At 44.9% G+C, this 21,645-nt stretch overlaps 1 protein-coding gene across 1 annotated transcript in view; it reads right to left on the bottom strand.

The window, feature by feature from the left end:
- DOCK5 (dedicator of cytokinesis 5) overlaps window positions 1–21,645 on the bottom strand; it is a 227,698-nt gene that overhangs the window by 198,812 nt on the left and 7,241 nt on the right. The gene's annotated exons all lie outside the window — the stretch shown is intronic.

Raw genomic sequence — 21,645 nt, forward strand, 5'->3', positions numbered from 1 at the left:
AACCTACTGAATGGGAGAAGATATTTCCAAGTGACATATCCAATGAAGGGTCAGTATCCAAAATATATGAAGAACTTATACAACTCAACACTCAAAAAACAAATAATCCAATTAAAAAATGGGCAGAAGACATGAGCAGACATTTCTCCTAAGAAGACATCCAGAGGGCCAACAGATACATGAAAAGATGTTCAACACCATTCACCATCAGGGACATGCAAATCAAAACGACAATGAGATATCATCTTGTCCCTGTCAGAATGGCTAAAGTCAACACCACAAGAAACAACAAGTGTTGGCAAGGATGTAAGAAAAAAGAACCCTCTTGTATTACTGGTGAGAATGCAAACTGGTACAACCACTGTGGAAGACGGTATGAAAGTTCCTCAGAAAGTTAAAAATAGAACTACCCCACAATCCAGTAATCGCACCTATTGGGTATTTACCCCAAAAATAACAAACACACTAATTCAAGTGGATACCGCACCCTTATGTTTATAGCAGCATTATTTACAACAATCAAATTATGTAAGCAACCCAAGTGTCCGCTGACAGATGAATGGATAAAGAAGATGTGATATATATATATATGTATACATACACACACATATAACACACACGGACACACACACACATACATATACACAACGGAGTATTATTCAGCCATAAAAAAAGAATGAAATCTTGCCATTTGCAATGACATGGGTGGAGCAAGAGAGTATAACGCTAAGTGAAATAAGTCAGAGAGAGACGAATACCATATGATTTCACTCATATGGGGAATTTAAGAACAAAACAAATGAGCAAAGGAAAAGCAGAAAGAGAGGGAGAGAGACCAACCAAGAAACAGATTCTTAAGTATAGAGAACAAACTGATGGTTACCAGAAGGGAGAGGGGTGGAGGTGGGGGTGGGTGAAGTAGGTGCTGGGGATTAAGAATGCACTTGTTACGATGAACACCGGGAGTTGTATGGAATTGCTGAATCACTACACTGTATGCCTGAAACTAATATAACACTGTATGTTAACTATACTGGAATTAAAACAAATAAAACTTTGTATTAAAAAATATATATACAGTCTTAGTAGCTTCAGTGGCCTACAAGATTGATACTGCAATGGTTGAGAGGTATTACTAACACGTTACACCAAAATTTATTTGGTGAAACCAGAGATATTGAAAGAAATTTTAAAAGGAGCAGTTTTGGGGCGCCTGGGTGGCGCAGTCGGTTAAGTGTCCGACTTCAGCCAGGTCACGATCTCGCGGTCCGGGAGTTCGAGCCCCGCGTCAGGCTCTGGGCTGATGGCTCAGAGCCTGGAGCCTGTTTCCGATTCTGTGTCTCCCTCTCTCTCTGCCCCTCCCCCGTTCATGCTCTGTCTCTCTCTGTCCCAAAAATAAATAAACGTTGAAAAAAAAAATTTTTTTTTAATAAAAATAAAAATAAAAATAAAAAATAATAAAAAAAATAAAAGGAGCAGTTTTCTCACTCTATGATCCAATGTTAAATTAATGCCATGTAATGGGCCATCTAGAATTATCTTATGGCTCTCTGAAATCACAGACATGGCTCCCTTCTTGCAAGTGCTGGCCTGGGCAATAATATTCCCTCATGGCCAACCCTGAGCCATTGTCCTCCACCAACATATCCCACCCAAGAGCTCAAGCTTGATTTCTGTGTTCTGGGTAACTGGAATGAAAGGTACTAGAATGACATGCCTGACATCTGGCAGATTCAATGCTGATATCAGCTGGCATAGAAAGGAGAAACCAAAGCTCTCAAATAAGCTGATCCTACTGATCGGGCTAGTCCCACAGGTAGTTCAGAAAACTGATGGTGATGCAAACAGCTTGCTTGCTTTTCTTTCTTTCTTTCTTTCTTTCTTTCTTTCTTTCTTTCTTTCTTTTCTTTCAGAGGCAGGGGGAGGAGAGGGGACAGGGAGAGAAAGAGAGAGAGACAAAGAATCTTAGCAGGCTCCTCGTTCAACATGAAGCCCGATGGGAGGCTCAATCCCACGACCCTGGGATCATGACCTGAGCTGCAATCAACAGTTGGATGCTCAACTGACCGAGCCATCCAGGTGCCCCACAAACAGCTAATTTCAATTGCTACTTTTTAAGAAGCCCATTATCCAGAGATTAGGAATATAATGACTTGTTTAAACACAAAACAGTTCTTTAAATCTGCTCCCAAATATTACATGAAACGTGTGCGTGTGCACGCGCACGCACGCGTGGTACAGGGTTTCCAGGGTTTCAAAAGATTACGAAAAAACTGAGATTTGTTATTTCAAATTAATTAATGTAGAAATTACATAAACGTACTCTCTCCAAGTTGAGGGATGCGATATCAAAGTTAATAAGGGTTATTTTCTGTTAGTAAATTCTTCAGTAATAAAACAATGTTTTAATGGTCTTTAAGGTTTAAAAGAAAAAAATTATGTGTTCCAATGATACTGTAGTCGGAAACACTGCCCGAAACGGAAATAACATAAAGCCCGAGACATTGAGTAGATTGCAAATTAGTCCTCTGCCCCGCAAGCACTTTGACTCCGTTCTGTTCAAAGGCACTCTATTCCCACAGAATACGCTGACTGCCATGTCACTCTGGCTTATCCACGTTTTAAAGCTGAGCTCAAACTGGTCACCCAGTTCCCGCCTGCTTTTCAAACAGACGCAAAGAGCCAGCGGAACCACTGTCAGGCGTTCCCCGGTCTGAACAACCATGTCCCAGTGGTGAGCAGAATGGCTCCTTCCCATAAACAGAGCCCGGGATGTCCCTGGCTGGATGACCCGCGCATCTTCCCAAACCCCCACTCGCGGACCATGCCACTCCCGTTCCAGAGTCGTCCGGTGATGCCTGGCAGAAATACGTCCAGCCTCAATTACAGGCTGGCTTTCGTTGTACTCACCAGCGTGTTGTTGCTGACGGCAAATGTGGAGGTGGCCGGTGGGGGGACAAAAAGAAAGCGGGGTAGGAACGCTGATTCGGGGCATCCCATTCTGGTCCTCTGTGCCGCGCCACTACCTCACAGCAGCTGGCCTGTGACAGATAAGGCCCCTCTCGTAAGTCACAACCCAGTGTCCTGTTCGTCTCTCTCCCCCTCACACGGCACAGCTTGCGCAAGGATAGCCACCAGCCAGCATCCACTGAACTGACGTGACCCACTTCCATGCAAGGTAAGAGGAGCGAGGGACCGGCCTTTGAGGCAGGCTGTCAGACCACAGTGAGCCTCCTCAGCCACGTGGCCCTGGGACCAACAGAACAGGTGAGTCCTTGGGGCAGGGGCAGGGGGCGGTGTCAGAACTGCAGAGAGGGCTTTCCTTAGCACCCCTACAGCAAGAGAGGTCAACACTGACGGTCATACACACTGAGACAAACAGGAGGCTGAAATCAAGAAGTACTCGATCAGACGGAACCTAAGTTCAGGTGTGAAAAGGCCACTTCTCCTTTATCAGAGGTGCTCAGAAACGGTCTGCCCCACTTGCGCCCCCAGATTACTTAACCCTAAACCACTTCCCACTCGCAGGCCAGATACGCCGTCCTATCCTGCTATGGCCTGCCGTGCACCAAACTCGCTGGGAGTGTGAGCCGCGTCGCCAAGGTTAAAGTCAAAAGAGGAACAAGCCGCGGGAAGGGGAGCCTTAGTTCTCTAAAAGCAGAGGGGCAGGTGGGGGAGCAAACAGAACCTGCTGGTAGGTTTGCTGTCAAAGCAGCAGGCCGCCCTCCTCTCTGCGCGTCCCGAAGGGGCCCCCTTCGCCTCGGCCACGGTAAGAAGCGGGACACTTCCCAGCTCCACTGCAGTCGCTTTCAAGAATGAACGCGTTTACGACGTCAGGATTAGAATGAGTGCAATCCTCGATACGCATTTCATTCGCGTTGTTACTTCTCCTTGGGGTGTGGGCAGGTATTCACAAAGAAAGTTTATTCCTCCCGGAAGGCTACTCGGCAGCCGGTTCTAATTAAGCCCTGATGTAGCAGGAGGAAAACCCAAAATAGAGTAAAAAGAGCTCTGCCTCCCAGGTCTCCAGGGCCTCCCGTCCTGAAAGCCTTCAGAAGAGAGGCTTGCCACAGGCACCATACAGAGCAAAAGCTCCAAGTGTGTTCCCAGCCAGAAAGGGGGAGAAACCTGGAGATTATCAGCTTTGTTTCGCGACAATCACGCGTTTTTTTCAGGCAGCTCCAGGCTTCTGTGTGAAACAGACAACGGCCTCTAGGTGAGCAGAGCTCTGCGAACACAAGAGTCACCCCAGGGAAGCGGCTGTAACACACCCGGCCTGCCCATAGTGCCGTTTCATTTCAGGCCGGAAACACAGAGGCCTCCTCCACCTCTTGGGTCTGGGCCTGATCCACAGGAAACTTCTGTCCTGATTAGACTCCCACCGAGCCCGGGGTTCAACTTTCCGTCTCTCATTCCAACCCACATAGCCCGCCACTCCACCAAGAACAGGGTCAGGGGGCCCTTTTCAAACAAACTCGCCCACCCACAGCCACGGTGGGCAAGCTACAAAGCCTCCTGCTAAGAATTCACGGTGCCTCTTTCTTGGAATTGAGAAGTCGGCCTCAGAACCGCAAGGGAATATTCTCTAAAAAACAGATTAGTCCTCATGGAGTTTTGGCGGTCAAAATCCAGGGGTCGATTAAACAGAGCCAAGACCTTACTCTGTTTCCCGAGCGTTTATACGCGATGCCTGGAGAGGTATAGGATTCTGTCAGCCCCATCGAGATAGCGCTGGAAATCACACTAGCCTTGGAGAGCCTTCCTTTTCCAAGGTCGTCCGCAGTCCGGCACAAAAGGGGTTTCCACCCTATCACTTACAAGCACCAACACAAGCAAAATGATTCAGACGCTCTCTAGCTACTCTGAATGAACTGGTCACGGTCACATGACACATCTGGATGTTTCCTTTTAAAACAGACTTTCCAACTGAAATGGGATCCAGATGTTGTAAGCAGATGTATATTTAGTTCCCTTTCTCGGTGGTACCTACATAATGAAGACTCAACTTATTCTGACTTTTACGTGTACTTCTTACGTCCCCTACCAGAATGCAAGCTCCTCCAGGCCTCGGACACAGCACTCTGGCCCACTGCGCTGAGCACAGAGCTTGGACCACAGCTGGTCCTTCAAAGCTTGTCCAATAAATGAGGCAAGACGACAATACAATGGAGGTTCCAACTAATTGGATCAAGTACGAATCAAAGTCAGGAACAAAATGTTTCCTGTACAAGGTGATACAGATGGATTTGGATTTGGAAAATCTTGATCCCCTTAGTAAGTACGACTGTTCATCAAGCTAACGGCTGGATTTTTGAATTTTTCATACGAGCTGGCGATTTCCATTTGAATGCATCTTGACACGGAAGCTTCGCAGGACCCTTCTTCTGAGATGCTAACCTGCAGAAAGCAGCTAACCACTCTTTAAGACCCAACTCCAATGATGGGTCACGTTTACTGAGCACTTACTATGTGCCAGATCCTGTTTGGAAAGCTCGCAGGCACTCCTTCGCTTTGTCTTTGCAACTCTCTGGCGTGGGTTCTGATACCATTGCCATCGCATGGGTGAGGAAACTGACTTGGCTGTTGGTCGGCCTCCATGACCTCCGTCCCATGGAAAGCATCCACCTCTTCTGAGACCCTGGTTGGCACATTTTTTGCCTCTCTTAGGAGACATACAGCACTCTCCCATGCACATGCAATAATTCAAGCATCGTCCCACGCCCTCTGGTCCACTGCAAGCTCCCTGAAGATGGCAGGGGGGTGCTATCTTATTCCAGTCGTACTGCAAGGCAGGCCCAGCACCCGCATATCGGGGTCACCTGGGCAGTTTTTCTAACAAAACACAGCAGATGCCTGGGCCTCACAGCCTGGAGATTCTGGGTGTTGGTTGGTGCTCTGGAACCTGTAGCTTCAGAAAGCTGTCTAGGTTCTGTGTGGGACACACCCCAGGTTCGAGGGCCACTGTCTTCTTCAACTAGCTCATTGCTTTGCACATTGTGTGTAACGGACAAAACTAATCAAATGAATGGATGGTTTGATGAATAACCGTTATTCCAAGATGACGTTCCAGATACAATCATTTTTCAAGCGGACACAGAACTACCCCCCACCCAAACTCTGCCAACCCCTCGACCTACCTCTTACCATTCCCTCTCTGCCCCCTCCCCTCACTCAGCTCCAGCCACACTGGCTCCCCTACTGCTCCTCCACTGTGCCAGGCTCTCTGCCTAGAACATTCCTACCCTAGATGTGCATGCCTCGATCCTTCTTTTATCCGGATCTCTCCCCAAATGCCAGCTCCTCGGAGAAGTGATCTCTGATGGCCCTAACACAACTACAGAACCCACCCAATCACTCACGATAAGGTTACAGTCCTTTAGGGGCTCCTGGGTGGCTCAGTCGGTTAAGTGTATGACTTCAGCTCAGGTCAATTTGAGGAAAACAGACAAGCCTCTCCTGATGTTGAAACCTTCTGTCTGAAGGGTTTCAGAGGAGTCTTGCTTCTCGTTGTGACAGAAAGAAGGGCTTAGCTGACTTTCTGAGTTCTTGCCAGGATCCCATGTCTTAGAAAACGGAAATTCTATAGACAGAAAAAGGCTCCAACATCGTCCAATGCAGGGGTTCTCCTTAATCTGGGGTCCATAAGTCCCTGAAGATTTATAAACTTCCTAAAACTGTATGTGAAATTCTGTCTGTGTTACGTAGGCACAATTTTCTGCGGAAAGAATCCACAGCTCTCATTAGGGTCTCAAAGGAGTTTTATTTTGCCAATGGAAAATTACAATTCTCTGGGCAAAATCCTTGATGATGGGCGAGGAAACCGAGGCACCCACAGATGCAATTTAGGAATGGCCAAGCAGCTGGTTAGTGACGCGGCTGGAAGCAAAGTACACATTTGTTGATCCCCAGGCAGTCTCTTTACCTGCTCTCCCCCACGTCCCTTGGAAAGAGAGGATCCTTCCCTGGCGACAATGCCGGATTGCCACCCTGGACCCCGGACGCCGTGGCGTATGACCAAACCTTGGGCAAAAATAGCGCAGCATGCCTTCCCCCTCCCTCACAATGTCATTATCCACAAATTTGTGTGTAAAGAGAACATCAGAGGGGGGAAAGACTCAAATTTGCCCTAAACCTCTTTCAAGCAGCATTTCATGCCCAGGCAGCACAGGGCATCTTCACATACCCTCACTCACCAGATGCCCTCGGCAAATAAAGGACTCCTTTTTTCCCCCCCTACAGCAAAACGACTGCAACTTTCTCACGATTTCCTCTAATGGTTAAGTGCCAACAAAATATCACCCGACCACACGTCCTACTGGCTATTCTTTCTACGTCGTGGATTCCAAACCAGCCCTGCTGGAAGGAAAAAAAAAAAAAACAACATAATATTCACAAGCCATCGGGAGGCATGCAGAGGGGGATACTGGAACTCCATTCAGAAGCACACGGTCTGGCCTCTACTCTGTGTTTCTGCATTTCCAGAAAGCTCTCTGAGGGGCCAAATAAACTCAGTCAGGCTGTCACAGTGGAAGGAACAGAGACCCACTCAAGTTACTTCGGGGGAAAAGGGATGTTTTGGATCTGGAATTTGAAAGCCACTGAGGAGGAGAGCTCCAGGGCCTAGATGCACCCCCCCCCCCCCACCAGAGGCCATGGGGTTTCTCGCCACAGCTGCTCCCTTCTCCCTATCACTTGGCCTCCTCGGTTTCCATATGGTTTTCCTTTTTTTCAGTTTTTCTTTCAAGTCAAGCTGACACACAACGTTAACATTAGTTTCAGGTGTACAACAGAGTGACTGGACAAATTTCTACATCACACTGTGCTTCTCACAAGTGTAACTACCATCTGTCCCACTATATCGCTATTATAATATCATTGACTCCATTCCCTATGCTGTGCCTTTTATTGCCCGTGACTTATGCGTTCCATAACTAGAAGCCTGTATCTCTGACCCCCCCTCACCCATTTTGTCCACTCCCCTCCACCCCCCCCCCCCCCGGCAACTACCAGTTTGTTCTCTGTATTCGTGGGTCTGATTCTGCTGTTTGTTTACTCATTTGTGTTTTTTTGGACTTCACATGAGGGAAATCTTAACGGCGTTTCTTTCTCAGTCTGATTTACTTCACTTAGCAGTGCGCTAGGTGAAGGTCCATACGCCATATGCTTTTTTCACGCATAACGTTGGCCACCGTGCGACTTCAGTTCGCCAAGGACCCAGCTCTCTCAAATGGCATCCTTTTAGCTCGTGCCTCTGGGGCAAAATGTATCTTGGGATTCAAGCTCCCAAGATGGGGAATCTGACTGACTCTACATATTTCTTTGTGCCAAGCGATGTCATCGTCCAGACTATGGAACAGCCTCCCTGGGGTGGTATGCCCACCCATACACTCATCGGCAGTGGCCAAAAGAGTCACATATGGTGTAGAGCGTGGCTGGTTACCTGGGCCTTCTCGAAGTCTTCTACAGTGGCCACAGCCAGACAGGTCCAGGGACTAAATCAGGCTGTTCAACAGTATGTAGTAGCAGGTTTCTACCAGCGTGTGAGAGCCAACTGTTAAGCGTTCAGGAATTTTTGTGAGCTATTTGTTAATCCACTAGTAGCCTGAAACTGGCCACAGTGGGAGTATTTATACCACGGACATTGGCAAATGCTACAAATTTGGACTTTTTTTTTTTTTTTTTTTTTTGTGGCACACTAGTTTGGCAGCACAGCACTGTAGCGTGAATGGTCAAAGAAGGAGGAAAAAAAAAAAATCAGGGTAAACAGGGCTCCCCAACAATCTGACAGCTGATAATCTAGGTCATTTCTCTCTTGCCTTCATCCAGCCTTTCCTGCAGCCAGGATGGACAGCTTCTTCCTTCTTCACTTGCCCTAAGTACCTGTGCTTCAGCCAGGGCTTATGCTGAGCCAAATCCCCCACCTTCCCAAACCTCAATGCCCATCTCCGTAAAGGGCAACTTCTTCCCTGAAGACTACCTAATTCCCTCCTTTAAAATAACCTCTGCTTCTCTAAACTCCTGGGACCCAAAGGAGACATCTCTGCGCCCCCTTTTTATGTTGAGCCTTCCACTTCAGTTATTCCGGGCGCCGTAACTTAGGGTCCTCTAAGCCATTACAAACTTCCCATGAACAAGATCTATGTCCATTTCTCCTCTGGATCCTTCCAAGTGCTGAATATACGCTCCTCAAGTTAGGTACCTAGAAGTACATGGTGAATGAATGCAGAACAATTATTTCCACAAGCTGGCCAATAACACGTCTCTCCTTTGCCTTCAGGCTCCTACCGTTCCAGACCTGCTAACTCATGAGTTCCTCGACAGAGATGAGCCTTGGCAACAGAATAGGATTCAGGGTTAGAAGGCATCTAAAGCCACATATCTGGTCTGTGTGTGTGTGAATCACTTTCACTAGATCCAAAGGCCTGTAAAGGAAGGGAAAAGTCAAGGATATAAAACATAGAGTGTAAACTCTGACCTTTTGCAACAGCAGAGTCATACATAACTTCAAACCACCCATTAAACTCGATCAACTCCTTATTAAAACCTATCTCCCTTTAAGACTTTGACGAAGATGACTCGGAGTGTTAGGGGAAAACCTCAGAACTAGGAACCAGATGAACAAGATCACAAGGTCACTGTCAAGAGAAAATTAGTCCTTCGTGTTATGAATCACTTAACCAGCCTGAAGAGTATATAAAAGCCACCAAGTAGTTAAAAGGATTACAACTGGCATGTGAAGAAAAGAGTCCGGAAGAAACGGGCTTCTTTGCCCCAAAGCTTTTCCTAGGCAATACCTCCTGAGAAAGGCTTCAGGCAGAAAGTTCAAAGGCGTATCAACTTTACATCTTGAAATTCTTCATCAATGTATGCGGACTTACCGGCATTGCTCAATTAATCTGCAGAAATTTTCAATTTTTTTTTTTCAACGTTTATTTATTTTTGGGACAGAGAGAGACAGAGCATAAACGGGGGAGGGGCAGAGAGAGAGGGAGACACAGAATTGGAAACAGGCTCCAGGCTCTGAGCCATCAGCCCAGAGCCTGACGCGGGGCTCGAACTCACGGACCGCGAGATCGTGACCTGGCTGAAGTCGGACGCTTAACCGACTGCGCCACCCAGGCGCCCCATAATCTGCAGAAATTTTCAAAAATTGAAAATTCTTCACACTCTGAGAATCTGGAAGGTAGAAAATATTATCTCTAATTTACAGATGGAAAACAACGGAGTGAGAGCCAAGCCACTTGATTGTGTCTGTAACAGAGACTGAAATACAAGCCTGGCTTCCTAATCCTGGTGTCAATACTTCTCTGTGGGTTTCATTCCACCCATCACCCCCTCCAAACCGTAAGTGCCCCAGAATATAAGAAACAAGTGACCTTTATGAGACAGATGATTCCCGAAGCTTATTCCAAACGCACGGTGTTAAAAACTAGTTAAAAAACAAAACAAAACCTAAGCACTAAAGCAGACAAAAGCACATGGTAGAGTGACTATTTCAGCAAGAAAACAAGCCTCTAATCTTCCTAAAGTATAAAACCCTGTTACCCAGGGCTACTGATAAATGCAAGAAGATAAAGACGTATTACGGGGAACACATGTTTCATTGTAGATATCACTTATGTTTCCTTCATCTGTCATTTCTTGATAGGAGCAGTTTTAGGAAGATAGGACCACAGAAGGGCAATACTTCCCCTAAGGTTTTATAACCATTAGCTAAAGCCTCCTCAGCATGAAATTCAGCCCCCCCTGGAATCCAAAAGGGATCAAACCAAAAAGTAAAGAAGGGGAAAAACAAAACAAATGAAAGCAAAACTCCACACGTCCACGTGTCCACCCCAACACCCCCGATCGGGTCCTTAAAAACAGAGTCCTTTGGGCGACAAATAAGGGGCTGTTTTCCCCGGTCCAAAATCTGCCCTAAGGTCACTGCATTAAATCAGAATCAAAAATGCCACCAAAGCAAAGTTGATGGGATTATGGTTTGCTTCACAGAGTGAGCCATTCGCGTCTGCAAAAAGTTCTGCTGTCGAATCTGAACTGAGTGAGCAGGCAGGCTCACATCTAATACAGGAAAAAATATATATATAAGAGGCAGATTCAAAATTTCCAAAGCTGTTGGCTTAGATCAGAGCTCAAACATGAAGAGAATTCTTCTACAGAGTCAAACCATTTCTGAATCTGTGAGCTTACAAAAAGACCTCCCTGAAGCTGTCGAGCCATTTGACAAAGAGCCGGAGTTGGAATCCTGACACTGCCAAAGGTGAGCTGGGCGCCAGCTCTTCCACAGCGTTCCACAGTATTCTATATGCGGCCAATAATTTGACTCAGGTGGGCATCGGTCTTCTTTAAGAAAGGCTTACAGGCCCGCAAGGCAATCGTTCAGGAGTCTGTCCTCAATGGATTCCTATCTCCAGATTCTGGGATGGTCTGTGTGATAGGACCTGAAATGGCTGGCCAAGGGCTACTGGTCACAAATGTCTCCGAGTCCATGATGAGATGAGGCTGGAGATAATGTATTTTGTGACATTCGATCAAGCCAAAGGGAAGGAAAGAGGCCTTTCTGAAGCCCTCCCTACTCTTCCTATGTATTTCCCATATGTTCCTTATTTTCTATAATCCTCAGGAACACTCCATAAACCACTGGTACACAGCAGGTACTCTGAGAATGTGTACTTCCTCAGAGCAGTAAGTTAGTCACGGTGGGTAGGGATTCAAATCCCAGTCGGCCTGACTCAAAACATCCATGTTAGTCAGTTCTGTGTGAATTTGTTACTTATTTATACCTCTTAAAATCCCAGACGGATCTCAGCCAGTGAGTCAGTGTTACCCCAAAGCGCAGGAACCGAGAACAGAAGTCCCATCACCCAGACGCGCCCAGGGAATTCAAATTATTTTCCTTGACAATTTTTGCAAGACCTGGCCATTTCCAGCCACGAGAGCTTTGACAATGGAAATATACTGGAGACTAGTCTGGACCTTCGAGGATGGGTTCAGAGCTAACCAACGTTAACTACTTAACAATCAACCCTGCTCTGCAAACAATAAACCCTGCCCTGCTACTCTCAGGCAGGCTCCCACCTAGCAAAATTTCAGATAATGATTGCATTCTGCCTACAATACCAGGAAGTGTGCTGAGCATATTCCTACCTTCTCACTTGGCTTAGGGCCTCGTATGACTTCATAAAGGCAAAGAGATATAAATTGGTAGAAGCGAACTTCCAAATTCCAAGCTACAAGAAGCTACTCTCCCAAACTTCACTCCGCAGCAAACGGCTCTTGTGTCTACCCTGACAATTGTGATTTTAAGCATGGCTTGGCCACAGGGCATAAACTATAGTCCGCAGGACTAAACATAGTAACCACGGTTCTGATGTCAGCTTACCATGTGTCACTGAGCAAATCAACGTCTGCGCCACGATCTTCACTCACTCAGACCATGATTTATTTCAAGTTTATTTATTTATTCTGATAGAGAGTGAGAGACAATCCCGAGCATGCTCCGTGCAGCGCAGAGCCTGACACGGGGCTCAATCTCTCAAGCCGTGAGATCGTGACCTGAGTGAAATCAAGAGTTGGATGTTTAACCGACCGATCGACCCAGAAGCCCCAGAACATGATTGACTTTTTTAAAAGGCATACCACATTAGTAAAGCTGTTGAACTATAGAAATAATTGTATATAAACGTTCTGTTTTGTTAGTGAATATTTTATTTTATGTAATGCGAGACCAAGTTTTGTGTATGCCACAGGACTGTTGATTGCCTTATCCAAAAAGACGGTGACATCACACCTTACTGTCTTTGAACAGACAGAGGAGTCAGAGCTGGAGACTAATGGTTTATCACCATGAAACAGTCATTGAGATCCTTAGGACAATCGACAGACTGAAATGAATGAGAGGTGATTCTGCGAATTTTTAATTTTAGGATTATAAAGAGAGGAGGCTAGCGTAAACACAAAAATGCCACCTTGCCCTAAACAGAAACACAATCTTAGGATTGGTTTTTGACTGTAAACAAGGAGATGCAGTGTGTTATAAGTAATTCACTGAATGGTAGAAAGCAAAGTATACTAAATTACAGATGGTCATCAGGAATATAGTAACAGCGGGGTGCCCGGGTGTCTCAGTCGGTTAAGTGTCTAACCCCAGGTCAGGTCATTGTATCATGGTTCACGGGTTCGAGCCCCACACCGGGCTCTGTGCTGTCAGCACAGAGCCCGCTTTGGATCCTCTGTCCCCCCCCACCCCACCCCACCCCCCCGCTCTCTCTGCCCCTCCCCTGTGTGCTCTCTCTCTCAACACTAAACACATATATAGTGACATAGAAAGTTAGATCTTTGCTAGAATATGCAAGAGTCGGCATAGTTTGAGAGACAGGGCCGAAGACCTCATTGCCAAAACCAGCCCAGACATCCTGTGTGATTTGGGGCAAACCACCAAAATAGCCTGCTTCTTTTGCTAGATCTCTAAAACAGAGGTGACAACAGTTGCTGTCTTTAGGTCACAAATGACATGAATAATCATAGGATCGTTAAGTCCAATGTATATATTATTTCAAACTAGTAATCTTTCCACATTGCACAAACTTTGAAAGGTGCAAAAATATTTAATAAAAGCTCACTACTTCTGACACCCAGACCACCATCTCCTTCCAAGAAACAACTGATGGACAATCCCCTACACACACTTTCAGAAGTGGTCTAGCATTAACAAGTACACACACGTTTGTCTACTGCATTCAGTGCCTTAAACAGTGCCTGACACATAGCGGGTCCTGCATAAATATTTGCTTCATGAAATCAATACTATGTATACTTTTTGTTCCATGCCCTCTTACTCAAATCTATCTTGGAAACAGCCCGTATCAACCTCTTCTTTCTAAAATGTTTATTTCAGTTTAATACACGGGGCATGCACGTGCCATACAAGTATACTGCACTAAACTCGCATCAACTGAGACCCCACCAAGATCAAGAAACAGAACAGACATGATCAAAAACCTACGTGCCCTGCTCATTCTCCTTTCCAGCGCACCTGTCACCCTGTGACACCTAGAGGGACCACGACCCTGACTTCTAGAAACAAATTAGTTTTGCCTGAAGTGGTATTTATAGAAATTCAGTAACACGATATGTGTACTCTTTTGGGTTTGCCTTCTTTCACACAGCCTTTTGTGAGGTTTAGCCGTATCTTTGTGAGTGCATGTACATCGCTCATTCTCAATTGCCCTTTAGTATTGATTTCATCGGGTGGGGGACACAATTTGTACACACTCAGCTGCTGACGGGCACGCGTGGGTTTTCCAATTTGGGGCTATTTTAAATAGTGTGCTACGAGGATTCTACACAAGTCTTTTTGAAGAAACTTATCATCCCCCCAACAGTGAAACTGCACAGAGGTCTACGCCCAACTTTAACAGAAACTCCTGAACTGCTTTCCAAAATGGCTGTCCCGACATACACTCCCACCCACTCCCACCCGTACATGGACCTCCTGTTGCCCCACCCACACCCTCACCAAGAGCTGGAATGACTCCATGGTTTGGTTGGATTTGGTTTTCTTTTGCTCATTGGGTGGGGCTGCAGTGGTCTGCCATTGTGTTTACATCTCCATTGATGACAAATGGAAATCAGACCCCCTTCCAAATGTTTCCTGGACATGTGGATATCATGTTTTATGAAGTGTCTATTCACATCTTTCGCCCATTTTTCTATTGGGTTATTCTTCTACTGATTTCTAGTTCTTTACGTGTTTGCAATATGATCTCTTGGTCAGAGCTGTGTGCTGGGAATGTCTTCTTCCACTCCGCGCAGTGTCTTTTTAATCTCTTAAGGGTGTCTTTCTGTGAGCAGAAGTTTTCTGAATTTTAAGAGACTTGGTATAATTTTTTTTAAGTTACTGTGCTTTGTGTCCCTTCGAGAATCTCTGCCTGCTCCAAGGTCAAGATGTTCTCTTATCCTTCCTTCTGAAAGTCTTTACCTTTCAGACATTTGGAATCATTTTTTTATGGCATGAAGTAGGGGTCCAGTAATCAATTTTTTTTTGGCATAAAATAGGGGGCCAGTGCATTGTTTTCAGTAGAGACCGCCAACTGACCCAGCACCATTTCTTAAAGAGATTGTCCTTTAACCACCAAATGCTAGCATTATCTTTGCCATTGAGCCTGATTCTTTTTAATGGTATAGTATTCCACTGTATGCGTGTACTATAAATTACTAAACCCATCCCCAACTGATTCACACTTGTTTTCATGTTTCTGTTATGACAATGCCCTAATGAATAATCTCGTCCATGTATCACTCCCCACATGTATCAGTATATCGGTAAGACAAACTCACAGAAAAGGAATTGTAACTCAAAGGGCATACGCAGTTTTTATTTTAACCAATATGTTTGTTTGTCTGCTTGCTTGTTTGTTTGATTTTTGAGAGAGAAACAGAGGGCGAGTGGGGAAGGGGCAGAGAGAGAGGGAGACACGGATTCCTTTTTTTAAAGACGATAAATGAGTAACTGTGCTCCTGGTATCCACTGATTGAGAAAACATATACAGTCATGTAAGTTCACAGCCATTGTGCCTCAGAATCCTGGGAGATGGAATAACTAAACCAAATCATGCTATCATGATGTGAGGGGCAGGCCTTCTCTGTTTATTTGCTCCTGTTCAGAAAGAAGCTCAAAGCCTGGCTGGAGTGCCCCAGACACCGCTGTTCCAGAAGGAGTGTGCTCCAACAGGAAGTCAATAGCAGCTCTCTGCCTGAGATGAGGCTGCTTCCCCTCCCCAGTACCAAGCTGTCCTTTCCCATCAGAACAGTGTAAGAGGACTTGAATCCACCAGGACAGCAAGGAGCCTCACTCACATTTCTCCTAGGTCAAGTCTTTTTGTTCAAAATACAAGTCTAAAAAATGCCAATGTTCTCTCACTTCCAGGTCAATATTATAATCCTTTATGATCAATACATGACTCTTCCTTTACCCATCAACACTTGGGAAACCCCAGTAGCATTCATTCTCAAACATGCCTGCCATGTTGTGACAATGGCACACAACGTTTTAGTTTTGCAACTGACATTACGTCGAAACCATGGTGCTGAGGACCGAAGACCACCGGGCCCATCGCTGGCCTAAAACGTGGCCACCCTGGAACCCACAGCGTGACTTCTACTTTGCAGGCCCAAACCTCCAAAACACACTTCCTTCCCAGAACTTGTAAAAAGGGGAAGGTGAACAGCAAAGAAAACCATCAACAAAATGAGAAGGCAACCTACCCAAATGGGAGAAAATAATTGTGAATCACCTGTTAATAGGTTATGCAACATATTAAGAACTCATAAACTCAGCAGCCAAAAAAAAAAAAAAAAAAAAGAAGAAAAGAAAATTAAAAAATTGAAAGAAGAGCTGAACTCTTTTCTTTTTTAATTTTTTTTTTCAACGTTTATTTATTTTGGGGACAGAGAGAGACAGAGCATGAATGGGGGAGGGGCAGAGAGAGAGGGAGACACAGAATCAGAAACAGGCTCCAGGCTCTGAGCCATCAGCCCAGAGCCTGACGCGGGGCTCGAACTCCCGGACCGCGAGATCGTGACCTGGCTGAAGTCGGACGCTTAACCAACTGCGCCACCCAGGCACCCCGAGCTGAATTCTTTTCAAAGAAGATTCCAAGAGACACAGGAAAAGATGCTCAACATCACTAATCATCAGGGAAATGCCAATCAGAACCACGATGAGATATCATCTCACATCTTTTAGAATGTTATTATCAAAAAGACAAGGAGTAAATATTGGTGAGGAGGTGGGGAAAGGAGAAGTCTTGCGTACTGCTGGTGGGAATGTGCATTAGCACAGCTAGCATGGAAAACAGAATGGAGGTTCCTCAAAAATTAAAAATAGAAGTACCATATAATCCAGCCTCTGGGTATTCATTCAAAGGAACACTAGCCTGAAAAGATAGGTGTACCTCCATATTTCATGCAGTATTTACAATAGCCAAGATCTGGAAACAACCTAAGTGTCCACTGATAGATGAATGGATAAAGAAAATCTGACACACACACAGGAATATTATCCAGCTATTAAAAACAAAAAAGAAAGAAGAAGAAGGAAATTCTACCATTTGCAGCAACACAGGTGGACTTTGAGGGCATTCTAAGTGAAGTAAGTCCGACGGAGAAAGAGAAATACTGTATGATCTCACCTAGATGTGGAACCTAAAACAAAACAAAACAAAAGCAACTCATACATACAGAGAAGAACCTGGTAGCTGCCAGAGGTGGAGGATGGGTGGTGATTGAAAGGCACAAACTTCTGATTCTAAAATAAGACTTGGGGATATCATGTACAGCATAATGCCTACAGTTAAGAATACTGTATTGTCTGGGAGCCCGGGTGGCTCAGTCAGTGAAGCATCCGACTCTTGATTTTGGCTCAGGTCATGATCTCACGTTTCGTGGGATGGAGGCCCACATCAGGTTCTGTACGGACAGCACACAGCCTGCTTGAGATGCTCTCTCCCCTCCCGCCTGCCCCTCTACAGCTCGTACTCTCTCTCAACATTTTTTTTCTTTTTTGAGAGAGAGAAAGAGAGAGAGAGAGACAGAGCATGATCGGGGGAGAAGCAGAGAGAGAGGGAGACGCAGAATCCAAAGCAGGCTCCAGGCTCCAAGCTTCCAGCACAGAGCTCGATGCGGGGCTCAAACTCACAAACTGCGAGATCATGACCTGGGCCAAAGTCGGATGCTTTACCAACTGAGCCACCCAGACACCCCCAAAATAAACATTTTCCTAAAATAACACAAAAATTTTTTAAAAAATGCTGTATTATATATCTGAAAGTTGAGAGTACATCTTAAAAGCCCTCATCACAAGGAAAAACTTGTAACGCTGTGTTACAGTTGGATGGATGTTAACGAGACTTACTGTGGTGATCCTTTCACGATATATACACTTTACGTGGCACACGCGAAACGACCATCATGTTATGTATCAATTACATCTCAGTAAAAAGGGGGAGAAGATGATTTCATAGGTAGATCTTATTTACACCAAAACCTCCACCTAGAAAAACCACAGGGAAGACAGGCATTTTCCCTTTCAGACTGAGCAGGATACAACGACTTGTCAGATCCCTAAGCAGACATATAAAGACATGTGCGCTATCCAGTTATAAAGAGAAAGGAAGCAGCCGGAAGACAGCAGGCTGAAACACACATCGGCTAGTAGCGGTGTGATTCCGGTTACTCACTTTATACCTCCGGGGCATATTTTTCCAATGAAATGAGGGTGTTAGCCAAGAGGTGATGGATGCATAGAGAATCCAGCCCTTAATATTTTACGATTCTATACACAAAAGGGCAAAGCTGTCAGATTTTTATAAATGTGTTATGACTTATAACCGACCTCCAGCAGGAAAGTCTGAGGAGTGAGAACCCTATTGCTTCAGGCTCACACAAACTATAGCACATCCTGCCCCAGGTACGTAGGTAACCAGTCAGCGGGATGCACTCTTACTCACCTTGGCTGAGTCAGCAAAGAGCTATTTTCAAGAGGGAACTTATCTCTGCTATGATTTCTTTTCCTCAAGTTATTGTAAAACATAGAATAGTTACCTGGGATTCTTAGGGCACCTGGGGGGGGGGGGGGGAAGGGGTCCAAAAATGGCATCTGACATGAACAGTCCCAGAGTTTAATGGGGTGTGGAAAAGCAGGAGCAAATGGCACAATCTGGAAAGGTGGATCCATGAATATCAAGCCATTGGAACAATAGCGGCTTTGCGATGGCATAGAGCTTTGTGGAGGACAAAGACCACTCTTGTCTCTTGCTTGGGAGCTGGTTGCCAGCAATTCAGACAATCGGTGGAGTCCCGGCTGCCAGCCCAGGCTCCCAGAGGACGTGGCCTGGCCACCACTTGCAAAAAATAAAATTAACACAGCCATCCTCTGCTTTCCCTTGCTCACCCAAATCTCTACTTCAAACTCATTTCTTAGCTTGATCTCAAAAGCACTTTTTTAAACTTAAAAAGAAAAGACCGTTACTCCTAAAGTATGCTGGGGGCGACTTATAAACCAATGTCAAAGGGCTCCCAAAGGATTTGTTACGCCTTTAACACCCACAGACAGGAGACATTTCATGAGTGGTTTTACCTATTTGATGAGAAGAAAACTACTTTGCCCTCCTTTCAAACACTTAGTGAAGAACAAACTATGTGACCTCGGTCAATTTCCTAAAGCACAAACTACCCGACCTTCGTCAATTTCCTGGGCCACAGATACAGGTCAAATTCTATTATAATTCCATGATTTCTTCTCAATTTAAATGAGTGGTAATAGAAGTGATCTGTGTTCCTTTTTTTTTTTTTTACCCTTTTGACAGTACTAAAATATTTGGTATGTGTAGAGTTGTAATTGTTGTTACACTGAATATTGCTGGGAATGAACTAGGAGTTAGAAAATTTTCCCTTCATGGAAAACTTCATTGCAATGAGATCTGAGTCCTTTCCCCCCAAACTTCATTGGGTTGTCTCTTAATTTTTAGATGAGGAGAGACCACGAGTTAAGTTGAAAGGTATGACTACCACAAAAAGCATTCTGTAAATCTGTACAAACTAAATCCTGAGTAACTACTCCCTTTGCTGCAAAGCCCTGAGCCCATACTCCAAATTGCTTCTTCCTCGCCACATTACTAGGGATCTCGTATCTTTTTCTTTTAATTACCCTGTGTACAATATATACTGTCCTTATTGTAATGGACCTCAACTCCTTTTTAGTAATAGAAGGAACAAATGAGTTTAAAAGCGTTCTTTCACTAGATTCCATGTCGTTTTCTCCCTTGACTCACGTGCTCATGAAAGCGCTAATCCAGTGACTCAGAACCTCCTAAACCCTATTTACCACAGCGGTCAAGCTTTTTCTTTCCACTTAGCCAATCCTACAATGCACCTTCCTCCTGGAAGCCTCCACAAATAATGAAGAAGAAGAAGAAGAAGAAGAAGGAGGAGGAGGAGGAGGAGGAGGAGGAGGAGGAGGAGGAGGGGAAATGGGGGGAGGACTATTTCCATTTTCCCTTCCTATCTAACAAGGCATCATTTAGGATTTCAATTCCTCTCCCACACCACAATGTTCACACAACCCTCTGCGTAAGCAATTTATTAAATCTATTTTATCTATTATTTAAATGTTCCTTCTCCCACCATTTTTTATTACATCTCACTGGAAGGATGCATATGGCAGTATATTCCGTAGCCTGAAGAAAACTCCCTCTTACAGACAAGACAAATTTAGGTAGATGATGGATTCAGCATTCATATATCACTTCATTTATTTATTGAGTGTTGGCCATGTGCCGGCCCTGGAGTTCACTGATGAAAAAGACAAAGTTCCTGTCCGCATAACCTCACATTCTAGTATGAGAGACAGGCAGTAAACACAATCAAATAAATAGGACAGGGGCGACTGGGTGGCTCAGTTAGATGAGCGCCCGACTCTGGGTTTCGGCTCAGGTCACGATCTCATGGTTTGTGGGATCGAGCCCTGTGTCGGGCTCTGCTTGGGACTCCGTGTGTCTCTCTCTCTCTCTCTCTGCCCCTCCCCTGCTCGTGCATGCTCTCTCTCTCAAAATAAATAAAACATTTTTAAAATACAAATAAATACGACAATTATACGAAGTAAAGAGAAATGTCAATAGACATTGAGAAGTGTGGGCAGGCAAGGCGTGGGCAAAGACAGTATGTAGTACCTTAAACTAAGGTTCTCAAAAGCATCTAAGGAGGGATTATTCTAACTGATTCCATTTTTAATTCTCTATTTTATCTAACTACAGTTGATGCTTATTATTTGCAGGTTCTGTATTTCTGCATCCTCCTACTTACTAAAATGTATATGTAGCACCAAATGAATACTCCTGGCACACCCACAGTCACTCTCAGATGTGTGCAGAGGGGCAAAACGTAACCCGCAAGTTCCCATTTGAGGTCGAACGAGGTGACCGCTGGCCTTTTTGTTTCAGTCCTCGCACGGTAAACAAGTTTCTTTTTTGCAGTTTTTAAATGTGCAGTTTTAAATTTAGTGCCATTTTTTTTCACTTTGTGCTTTTTGTTAATGATTTCACTATTATAAAACGGACCCCAAGCACCGTGCTGAAGTGCTGTGTAGTGTTCGTAAGTGCAAAAAGGCTGTGATTTGTCTACTGGAGAAAATACATGGTTAGATAAGCTTCACTGAGGCTTGTTGATAGAGTGCTGCTGGCCATGAGTTCAATCTTAGTGATCAACCATGTAGAGTAAATAAGGTCTTTAAATCGTTTTTCTTAATTTTTAAAAAACTTTTTAAATTTACATCCAAGTTAGTTAGGTATGTGCAATAATGATTTCAGGAGTAGAATCCAGTGATTCATCCCGTACGTGTAACACCCAGGGCTCATCCCAACAAGTGTCCTCCCTAATGCCCCTTGACCATTTAGCCCATCCCCCCACCCACAACCCCTCCAGCAACCTTCAGTTTGTTCTCTGTATTTAAGAGTCTCATGTGTTGTCCCCCTCCCTGATTTTATGTTATTTTTGCTTCCCTTCCCTTATGTTCATCTGTTTTGTATATTAAATTTCTCATATGGGTGAAATCATAGGCTATCTGTCTTTCTCTGACTAATTTCACTT

Source organism: Leopardus geoffroyi, chromosome B1 (assembly GCF_018350155.1).
Source record: "Leopardus geoffroyi isolate Oge1 chromosome B1, O.geoffroyi_Oge1_pat1.0, whole genome shotgun sequence".
Taxonomy (NCBI): Eukaryota; Metazoa; Chordata; class Mammalia; order Carnivora; family Felidae; genus Leopardus; species Leopardus geoffroyi.